The following is a 12,214-nucleotide window of genomic DNA, read 5'->3' as shown; positions in this document are numbered from 1 at the left end:
TGCGGAAAATGTTTTAAAAAGCACTTGAACGATGCGTCGATTACTAATGTTTTCAAATTTTTCGAAGAATGTGTGAAAGTTGTCAGAGAATACTTATATACTTGTAATGTAATATGTTCTGCTCAATTAAATCATTTGTAAGGTAATACCAAAAGGCTTAATTAGAGACAAATTCAACAACAGTTTGATAATTTGTTAATTTATACAAATTAATGTGTCCGCCATTTGGGTAAACCATGCTTTTTAAACCTGTCTTAACTCTAGTTAATGTGTCGAATATTCAAAGCAGCAGTATTCGAAGATGCTAATATTGCTCCATACTAAAAGATATGATGATTTATAGAGGTAAAATTTAAATTATATTGCTCAGAAATGAATTATTGAAATATTAATTTTGATTAGTGTGATTAGGTCCAACTACAAAATATACTCAATAAAATATATAAATAAAAAAATCAATAAAAAAGGAACAACCAGCGTTTTGCTTAAAACACTTGATAGTTCTTATATTGAACAAACAATGCCGCATTCGTAAAACCCTTATCATCTCACTGAAAACGATCCAGCCTTCATTTATGCAAAACAAATTGAATTCCTCAAAACAAAGGTACCAACATTCCGTATACATACGTCTATCGTTGTGTTACATTGAGGGATTTTAAAAATTAATTTAAATTTGAGAAAAAAATACAATATTTTGTTACTTTCAACACAAAAAACCACTTAATCATTTTCATCATTCAATTTATTAAAATAAAATCGCAAAATTTGAACCAATGCAGACGGGCAAAATGTCCAACACAACTGCATCGAAGTATGTACCAAAACCCATGTAGGTATAATCGATTAATTCACTGTTCATCTCATGTGGATTGTTTTGCATGTTCACTGTTTGATGAGTTTGTTTATCAGCGAAAGAGCAAACATGTTATACCCTGTGCAAACAGTGTACCTCAACACTGTCTGGGTTTGATTGACAATGCTATAGCTAGGTCTGTACGCACTCGACAGGTGTTGGCAAGGGACACCTAGCAGCAACAACAACAACCAAAAAAACACATCTAGGCCCGAGTTTTGCATCCCGTCTGCCAATCAAAACCTGTGCCAAACCCATAGGACATCATCTGTCACCTTTAACCGGGGACACGCGGCAAGAGTGTTCCCAAAAATAGGATTCAATTTCGCTGCAGCTGTCAATATGCGCAAAGCTTCTGAAGCTTCGGCATTATCTAGCGCCACTCAAATTCTTCTCGGTAATCCAGCACTCCAGCAACGAGAGATTGGATTTACGTCGGGTGCGTTTGCTATGGTTCCATGGCGCTGCTAACGAAACGGCGATTTCTTTTTTTCACCCAATATACCCTTAGTACATCTCGTACTCACCGAACCGGTGGATCATAGCGGACCCATTCCGAGACGGCGAAAGACGACCGAATCAAAGATCTAACAAGCAAACAAACCACGTCTAACGTCAAGGCACCGAACCAAGAATGGGTGTGAATGGCGTACAGAAAAAGACACTCACAGCGGAGAGTTGGGTCTGCGCCGTAAAAAGGATTGAACGTGTGCTTCAACTACTGTCGCCCGCCCCAAGGGGGTTGAAGATGGAGTGGATTGCATGTTGGCAAGATGATAAAAATCGTATACTACCGTACGGTGGTGGTTTGCACGATCTTATACCGATCCGAACAACACAAACATACGAAATGGCGCTGCTTGCCCTTCTGCAACCCCGTTGAAGAATGATAATGAATAAGTGAATGTTTGGAAGGCAATCTTTGGGTAATCCGGTTTTGAATTGTTTCATTCACAGGGGATCAGTTAAGGGCGACTCTACTCTTAGGCGGTCTCTCTTAAACATAGGACATCCATCAGTCAAAATCCCTGTTTGGCCTTGCCGATGCTGTCCTAACGTCATTCGAGCTGCTTTAATCCTTGAGCGAGACTCTGTTTGCCGACGCATCACTCATGGCTGCTCTATGGCTCTTACCTACGTGTAAGCAAACAATACGTCTCATGCAATTGCAACACAAATCCATCCCATTTTCCCACAAAACCTCGTTCGAATCCATTTTGCTAGTAACAAGCAACAACCATTGTCTGAAGAGCGCTGCTCGGAGTCGTGCTCGTGGATGATGACGCTATGCAAGAGAAGTAAGATGATGACGTACCCTTCCACTGGCACAAATTGATTTGGGAAGACACTGTGCAGATACAATGAGTCGTATGAGCTGTATGTGACCGAATGGTAGATGAAACACTTCAACCAAAAACCAACGGCTCTTCAAAGCTCTTCAATGAATTCTTCATAACCCATTACATACTTCTGGTGAGAGGAAGACGCCCCGAGTGTTACTAAACTGCACAGCTTTAAAGTACGCTTACGTACTCGGAGTAATTGTTATTTATTTGCAACTCTCCATGCTGCAAATTGATGCCCGATTGGTTCACCCCTTTAAAATCCTTCCGGCAACCAGCCAGGCAGGCAGGCAGCAAGATTAATGGATTCCTGGCGCCTGCCAAGCTTGGAGTACATTTTTCACTTCCAAAAACGCAGTAGGAAACAGGGAAAAACATGTCTCATAACCCTAGGCTTTTTAACCTCCGGCGGTGGTAAACGCGTCAAAATTTTAGCTACATAATGCAACGTACAGCTTTTTTTTTGTAAGGCACCAACCACACACAGAACAAAGGGCACATACTTTACGGTGCCATAAATCATCCATTCGCCAAAATGGAAAAAAAACATACAGAAATACAGAGTTACGTAAGCTTCTCGGAGAATTTTGTAAGTTTTGTACAGTGGGTTTGAACTTTCAGCCTCAGGGGGGTGTGCGATTTATCACCACACACACACACACACATAGGTATGAGCGCCATGCTATAACGCATAAGAGTGACCTTTCGTTATCGGATTTTGGAACAGTTCTATACATCGCTTGGGTATTCGTATAATTTTTCATTTCCAGATGTCTGTTCAAGAATGAAGTGTTGTTTTCAACTGAAACTGAAAATACCTTTACAAACTTTTACATGTTAGTGATGGGTTTATTTTAAAACAATTTGTAATGCTACGATTAAGTACAAAAAAAAGTGAAGAAAAATGTCTTTGTACGGAGAATAGGTATCAAATTTCCCATAAATACTTACAAAATATCCTTCACGATTTGTATTTTTTTATTGTTATGATACTAACTTTTTTTACATTAAGCTTGCTATTTTATTTTACCCGCTTTCATTGTTTAAAAAATAATTAGGTTAAGCATTTGTTGCTATTCATATAAAGAATTCGATCCTTTAATACGAAACATAAACGACGTTAACAACGATATGTTAAATATACTTAAATTCTAGTTAACCTAATGGCTCTGTTCACTTTACGCTCAACACTCAACAGTTCACATGATAAACAAAGATTTAAGTATTAGTACCTTTAACACGAAATATAAATGACGTGTCAAACGACATTTAATTGAATCTGAGATAAATATTACGCGCGTAAATGTTAGTGTTCTTGAGGAATTGACTTAAAACCCAAGTAAATAAATATTTGATCCTTTGAATCGAAATATAAACGATGTGTTAAAGGATACTTGAAACAAACTTAAATTCAAGGTATGCTAATATCTCTGGCGGGGCGGTCCGGTGGTGCATGTGATAAACGGCGCCAGTCCACACGGCCGGACCGGGTTCAAATCCCATCCGGACCGTTCCCCCGTAGCAAGGACTGACTATCCGGCTACGTGGTAAAATAAGTCTAGTAAGCCAGAAATGGCCGGCGTGACCTGTAAGGTCGTTAAGCCAAGAAGAAGAAGAATATCTCTGGAACACATTAATCGTAGAACCCGGAAAGAATTCACTTGAATTTGTTTATGTTTCTATTGGTATTCGATAACAAACTAACTAAAAATAATCTGAAAAGATGGCCAAAAACACCATACCGTAATAATAAACATGCTTTATAAAGTCCTTCTAAGGATGCTTATCATTCATCTCAATTTATAATGTGTCACTTCTTAGAAGAAAAAAACAGACCATTGAAGCAATCCAGCATTGAACCTCAGATCCTTCTTCCTTATTACAATTCAAACCCCTTTGAAGTATCATCGTCAATTAGTGACGGTTCACTAAACATAACATCGTATTCCTTTCGTCCACCATTCAAATACCTTTCGAACACTTTACCGTTACCACGATTCGAGCTCCATGTATTTATAGATGCTTCAGTGTCATGATTTGAGCAAACTTTGACCAATCAAAACATTCATATCGATTTGAAACCCCTTACTCAGATCCTCAATCACCTGATTTTGCGTATTGCAAAGAAGGATGAAATTAATTGAAATTGGCTAAAAAGGAAACATTTCTGTTTTCTCGATATATTTCGTTCCGTCACCTAATTAAATGACAAAACCCAAACATGTAAACCCGCGCACTACACCGTTTCAAAGTGTCTGGTTTTTGTTCGTTTAACCTTAATTGGATCAGTTCCACAAAACTCGCTTGCCTTTACCTCGGCCTGTTATCGTGCAGTCGAAAACGAAAATGTTCCAACACAACACATTATATCAATTATCATCATTCTTTTGACCGGAAATCCGGAAACGGCTAACCGGGTCCCCCTTTGCCCATATTGTGCATATTACGTGTTGGATTTTGGGCTCGCTACTACATTTACTTTGTGTCCTTGTAGATGAACAGGAAAAACATTATCGCTTCCATTGGTGTTTGAGAAAAGAATTCAAACACGCTCACACACACTATTATAATCCTCACGACGCAGCAGTTAGCAGTATTTCTAAATCCGTTTGGAAAAATATCGTCCTCATAATAATAAATTTCACAAGCCTAGCGGCAACGCTTTGCTCTTCGGCCGTTTGCGCAACTAAAGACTCCACACACTACTAAAACAGCTGTAGTGGACGGGGGACAAATTCCTCTACTGCATTGCCGATACACGGTCGGTATGGGAGACAAGCATTATAGTGAAAGTAGACGCTACACAGTGACACATGATGATTGATTACAAAAGCGATGCAAATGGGTGTGGTGTCTGAGCTGTCACGTTTCGATTAATCTATCACAACCTAAGCCGGTATGGCTTTAGTTGGTGAAAAACTTTTTGTTTTTCATTTTACTACTAATACGTCCTGATGGAAAAAAACTTTTCAAAGTTACGAAATGGCAATAGTTTTTTTAGGCAAATACTTTTTATATCCATCGGAAACATATTTGTCATAGAAGAAAATTCAAACATATCCTGTTACGATCTATAGGTAAGAAATAAAATGAATTTTTATTCTTACATTCAAGCAGCACTTTAACAGAAAGGTCACACCACTAACACACATTTTGACATGTTGTGTAAAAAAACCGAAATAACACTGCAAAGACCAAAATGCAACAAACAAGCCTGACGGCAAACCGAGCTAATATGGGTACCATTTTTACAGCCTTGGTTTCCTGTACGAAGGATGAAAGCTTATTTGTATTGCATTAAATATTCAAACATAATTTACCCTTTTCACTCAAAGTCACACAGTGAAGCATACTGGAAGCTGAAAACGCAACAGCTTTTTCTGTTTGAGGAAGACAGAAAAAATCCCTTTTGTCCTAAAACCCACATCAGCATCACTGAAAAGACAACAAAACGTAATGTTTGTGGTGCATGTGCGGTATATTGCAAAAGTTTAAACAAGTAACTTTCTCCGAAAATGGACAATTTAGAGAGCTTTAAATGGCCAACATTTCTCAAACAAAGAGGGAAAGAAACTTTTAAATCAACACAACATTCAATTAATTTTAAACATGTTTACCTAATAAAGAATTGGAATAGCTACCCTGCTGACCATTTTGTAAATAAGTTAAGAGCTTAATGAAATTTTAAATAAAACAACAAATATATAAATAGAAAAGTTCTATGCTGGAACCAATTTACTGACCTGACCTACTTTATCCAATTCTCAATCAAATCTGTATGCCATTAACGTGCCCGAAACAACAACCAAAGGGTTCGAACGGTTCGCACTTCACTTTCACACAAAACACCCACAAAACAAACCACTTTCTGACTTATCGACCGTCGAATTTTTTTCGAACTACAATCTAATTTGCTACGGAAATTGACTGTATAAAAATAAATAAACCATCATTAAGCGATCCATGCTGGACCGGAGTACACAAATAGGCCCAGTGATGCCACAACAGCACGGCAAACATCACACAGCATCCGTTCGAACTTCCCTCCATACCGAGCGATGTATGGACTAAAATAACTGCACAAACACACACACATACTCCAAACAGGAATTGGTTCGCATCTTCATTTGTTTCGGTCTTGAAACGCATGAAAAATAAATATCATTTTATGCTCGTAGGCTGCGTACCTGATAGAACGCTTCCAAACACATACCTTACGCATTTCGCTAAAAGCGAGAAACAGGGAAAAATTAATTAATCGAATAATAAAAGCTTTCACGTGCGTACGCATAACTTTTTGATGCAGGAACCATCCGGGAGGAATGATTTGTGAGCGCTTCCCTGTCCAAAAAAAAACCCGACGAGGTTCGATAAAAGGATACACGGCTTGTTGATGTGTTTATGGAGTGAATCATGTATGATCTAAATTTTATGTTATTTCTTGTATTGTTTTTATTTATTTAGTAGGTTATTTATTTGAACAAAATCTAAAAATTGTAAGCAATAAAAACTTCAAACTTTGGGCTGTGGTGAAATAAATGAAAATTTTTATATACATATTTTTTAAATTATACTCATTGATGGTAAAATACAGCACAAAAAAGATATTACTCAATTTTAAGAAATAAGCAAGAAATCAAACTGAAAACGAGAAATTAAAGGGGAAAAATATTTAATGGAGACGCATGGTGTTTCACATATTGTTTCTATTTATTACAAATGTTGATTATATTATGCCATTTTTAGACCATAAAATAAAATTCTAAAGTAAATAAAATTTATCTGCAATTCCTAAAGGTGTAAAAAAATGTCAACTTTATTAATTAGAATAGGAAAAGGAAAATTGCAAAAACACCCACAATCTATTTTATTTTATAATTTTGTTTAGATACGCTTTTGAGTCATTTTTTACCGATGTGTACATTCATTCCTTCTTCCATTCCAAGCGCGCGACACAACCATTTTTTTGTCATATTTGTTATGCAAAGATTTGTGCGATGATACATTTTTACCCGACCTTGTGTCACTGTCTCGTTGGCTTCCGTTTTAATTTCGCTTAATTGTGATGAATTTGTCCACTGGCAATTACTGGGTGTGCCGTCTCTTTTTTTGCTCAAATTCATCATAGACACAGACAATTTACCACCACCCTGGAGGATTTTGAATCTATTCGTGTTTGTATAAAAAAAGTGCTTAGCATTGGGCTCTACTTAAATTCTCATTGTCTACCACCCCTCGGTATAAGGCTAGAGTGAAATGAAGATGTCATCTTTTTTCCCTCACGTAGCGGAGCTTCTTCCATCAGTTAAAATAAATTGAGAAAACCTAAAATATTACCACCGTACACCGCGGGTTGATGAATAATTTACTTATTTTTACGATACCTTGTCTAAGCTTACTCTCGCCCATTTTCCTATTCGCTGCTTTAGTCTGTTCACCATGGTAGATTAAGTAAAAAATGAGTTTTGATAAGACAGAATAATATTTATTTACTGATGACACAAAGTAGTAAAATGTGATATGCAATTTGAATGTTAAATGACGAAAAATTGTTCTCGTATCATTATATACCAAATTATTATATATTTTGATCATATACCGATTCATCAGTACAGCATATTATTAAACGAGGCTTCGGTTATTTCAAATTAGGGATTTTAAGATTTCAACAAAGCCGAATAGTTTGTACAATATTGAACAGTTTTATTACTTCTGATGGTAATTGGTACTACTTTGGATGATTTGGTTTATCAACTTTTTATTAATTTTAGTATTTCTTATTCCTTTGAAATGAACCAGACCTTTCGCTCAAGCTGAGAACTCATCATTTTCTTTTACACCTGTTTCATTATTCTTTAATAAACGACAAGCTTTCACTCCCTCCCAGAAATGGATTACTCTAATCACGTTATTTATAATTTCAACTCTACTACTCAACGAACTGATTTACGCGCTACGACACGGCAAAACCACCACCGTCCCTAGTGCTGTGCAGATTTATCAAGATCGATTCGATATCAAACCACCTGGCATCAAGCCATACGTACCTTGGCACAGCAAGAGCTAGAGAACCTCGCATCGATCGCCATAGCCTTCATTCCAGACCAAAAAACCGCTTCTCATGAATATTTCAATCACAGCAAACCACCCAGAAACAGTAGGTACTTTCTGATGGTTACGCTTCACAAACGCCGTGGTGACTTGAGAGATACTTCTCCAGGTTAGCCGCCTTTTGGACCAGCAACCTTTTTTTTGGCATCATTTCCGTTTGCAGCCAACATGCCTGGAAAGTAATCACATGGAAAGATAATCGCATTCCATTCCCGAAGGATGGTTTCCGTTTGCTTAAGCTTATGTTGGTGCACAAACAAAAAGAAAGATGCTCGTTAAATTCGATGCGTTGTCCCGCAATCGACATACTTGAGCAACGAAACTGAACAAGATTCTTGTACGAAAATTGATGGCATGGTCACGAACCATACATTCTGTACAGGTTTGAAGCTTATGCCAACGTCAATAAATCACTGGAAGGAAGCTAGTGCCAAGATTTGTTACATATGAACATCGGTACAATAATACTCACCAGCAGTTCATAGAAAGTTTTGAATCGTCCCAAAATGGTAGGATAGTAAATTTTTAATGAACCATAATCCATGCCGAAAACTTTTCTGCTCCATGATTATGTGTTAAGTGAGAGAATCATGAGAATAGTGGTACATGGATAATCCATTTTCGGTGTAAATTTTTGCGGAAAAGTCAATACCTGGAGCACTTTCATTCTAACCTTTATTGGGTATGAAGAGTGAGAATTGTTTCTATATTTTTATTTTATCAATTTGTTACATTTGTGTCCCTTTTTAGTAAAGAGCTTTTCTTGTTTATTGTTTTTGTTGTTTGTTGTGACAGTAAGAGTTAGCAAAACAATTTGTAGATATTTAATATCTTCACTTCATTAATGTAAGCAGTTTTCATAATTTATTCATTTATTTAAGTCTTATACAATATATTAATTTTAAATATGTTTATTCAAAAAATAGTGTCTTGCGTATTTCTTCTGCTTTACAGTTTGTAAAGTACAATTGCAATAGGCTTCTTGCTGTTGAGCTGCTTAATTGAAACTATCACATAAGCAAACAAAATGCTTACAACTTCCAGTTACGTACAAAGCACTCAATTAGACTGGCTACACCGCTTACAATCAGAGTCCCTATTCATATGCGACGTGTACGACTTTACGCAAACAAACGTACGGAACGCTCGTTAGTGGATGTTTGAGTAGTGCCACCGTGCACGCAATGTTGCCAATTCAATCCGTAATCCTTATCATTTCGCACAGATACGTGCTAGAATTGAAATCGTGTCCCGATCACTATTATAATACCGGTGAAGCTTACAATTTATTTTGGACCTAAAGCCAACGCAAAACACCGTTCGTACGGTGATTTTCAGTTATTTCGACAGAAGGCGTCAGAATGTCGAATATGTCCAGAAACCTCACGTTGTTTGTATTTATGTTTTCATTAAAAATTTTAGTCGGTTTAAAACTTTGACACACAGTGAAATGGTTTTCAAAATAACTTCCACTAGCCCCCATGTTTTCTAGTAATTTGATTTTCAATATATAGAGGAAACTAGGGTAAGTGTGCCACCTAAAGCAATTCATTCTATATTTTACTGAAATCTGTTTTACAATGACCTGATATGCTTTCATTGTCATTTTACATTTATTTTTGGGGACTTATTAATAATTCCAGAAAAAAGTTAATACAAAAACTGTTTTAAAAAGTGTTTTAAAAATGGGTAAAAATAACGTGACGTAAAATAGAGCCCAGAATGATATATGTATATGTATAACAGAATTTTAATGGAGAATACAAAAATTTTGGATTTTTGGAGACAAGTGTTGGATTAGTTTATATCAGAGTCAATTCTCTCTCTCTCTCTCTCTCTCTCTCTCTCTCTCTCTCCAATATGATAATTTTATAAAACGTAAAATAATATTGTATGAATTTCACTGATCGGGAAATCGGTATTAAGGTGATATTTAGAGAAAGGATGTGTTGCACGTTAGAGGGTCAGTTTGCTACTGTTTTTATTCTGTCCGGTTACAAAATTCATTCGTAGTTCATGCGTTTAGTTCATTTTAGCTATCCCTATTCGTTACTTCGTGCGTCCGATTTATACTAATAGCTCCTAGTGTTATCCTGTATCGTTACGTTGTAAAATTCAAAAACGAAATTCAAATAATTTTCGTACTATAAACTATAAATTCCAACAAATATAATACACAAAAATAACAATTTTATTCAAAAATATAAAACATTTTAAAATCTATATATATAAAATTCTCGTGTCGCGGTGTTAGTGTGCAAACTCCTCTTAAACGGTTGAACCGATTTGTTTGAAATTTTCGCTGAACGTTCGTTAGGTATGAGAATAGGTTTACCGCTATTTTTCGTTTCGCTAGGCGGCCTCTGGCCAATATTATGAGTTCTTTTCTGTTTTTCCTGCGGGAGTTATCAAGTAGGCATAGCCATTTTTCCAACACGAATAATGTTGAACACTAGGTACTGGAAAAAAAAGTTCTAACGAATATATCAATCACAGTAGGTACACATGACGATTTATTTGTGCAATGTTATTCATTGAAGCGTAAAGTCAGTGATAAATAAGTAAAAAGCAAGTGTGTGAATATTAAAAAAATGCTGTTTAGTGAATTGCGGCTCGGTAGTACATGTGGAATAGGCGCCTTACACGGAAGGACCTGGTATTAAGTCCCGATCGTTAAGGAGAGCCAGAAATACCTCCTGAAGTAGCAGAAAAGAAGAAGAAGAGCCACAAAAGAAGAAGAAAAATTGCTTTGATTGGGAATATCATTTGGATTAAGAATGGCAATAATTTAAGAATATTCTACTGATCAACGATTTTCTCAAATCGCCACTCTAATAATACCACACGAATCAAGATAGAACACTCAAAATGTTTGGTAGAAAACTTTAATTACAAAACACATGTTTAACACGTTGACTGCCACGGTACATGTTCAGTGAATTGCCCGTCGCAAATCGCTCTTTGAACCGATTTTATGATGTCGTTTGTTTTGCTAATTTCTTGAAAACTTCTTCTGTCTTCTGATTCTGACTTTGATAATTACGATGTTAATGATAGTATATGTGATGAATTTGCTCTCCAGATATTTTTAAATAATTGGACTTAGACAAAGAGAGAAAACCCGAAAGCTTACCTCAATAATCCAACCCCAACTGCATGAAGTGAATTTATCGGTCAACAAAAATAATTTGCTTTTGTGGAAGAAATCTGCTTTGCTAAGCCGCCTTTACATATGACTCCGAAACACTTTATATTTTTGATTATTAATCTACGAGGAAATCTTTGAAATTTTGGTAGCCGAAACAAACAAATACGACTTATAAACGTTGAATAATGTTACATTATTCACAAGTCTTCGACTTCGACAAGATCAAATCGAAACTAAAAATGGCCATCAGGGTGCAACTAATTTTTACCTACCGTATTTATCAGACTATTTTGCAAACACGGCATGATATTGGTGTGCTTCATACGCGGTACGTTGAGTGCATTTGTCATCACCCAGAAATTGGGGGATGTGGCCCCCTGGGAAGTGTTTGTATCAACCACGAAATAGGTAATGTGGCAGTCAACGTGTTAAGGGCAAAACTAGGTTTGCCGGGTAAGCTAGTAATTTAATATAAAAAAAATTCTACAATGTTAGCAAAACCAACAAAATGGTGTCCTTATATTGAATATGTACACTATCCTATTACTGTTGTCCTGATGACTTGCCTTGGGCATACAGTAACTATATCCATTCCTTGTCTATCTGAAACATTTATCGGAATTACATGTCTAAAGACAAAACTGATTGAGAGTTTCAATCTTGATAAAACCACACTGAAGGCACAGAATATGCATAGTCCCTACCTATACCTAGAAGAACATATTTCTGCCAGCAGTGTCTCATCCATTCGTGACA

General features: G+C 36.5%; 1 protein-coding gene across 2 annotated transcripts in view; it reads left to right on the top strand.

The window, feature by feature from the left end:
• Window positions 1–12,214, top strand: part of LOC125771409 (uncharacterized protein DDB_G0283357) — a 64,521-nt gene that overhangs the window by 16,069 nt on the left and 36,238 nt on the right. The gene's annotated exons all lie outside the window — the stretch shown is intronic.

Source organism: Anopheles funestus, chromosome 3RL (assembly GCF_943734845.2).
Source record: "Anopheles funestus chromosome 3RL, idAnoFuneDA-416_04, whole genome shotgun sequence".
NCBI lineage: Eukaryota > Metazoa > Arthropoda > Insecta > Diptera > Culicidae > Anopheles > Anopheles funestus.
The sequence above is the reverse complement of the archived record's forward strand: the minus strand, read 5'-3'. Positions and strand labels throughout refer to the sequence as shown.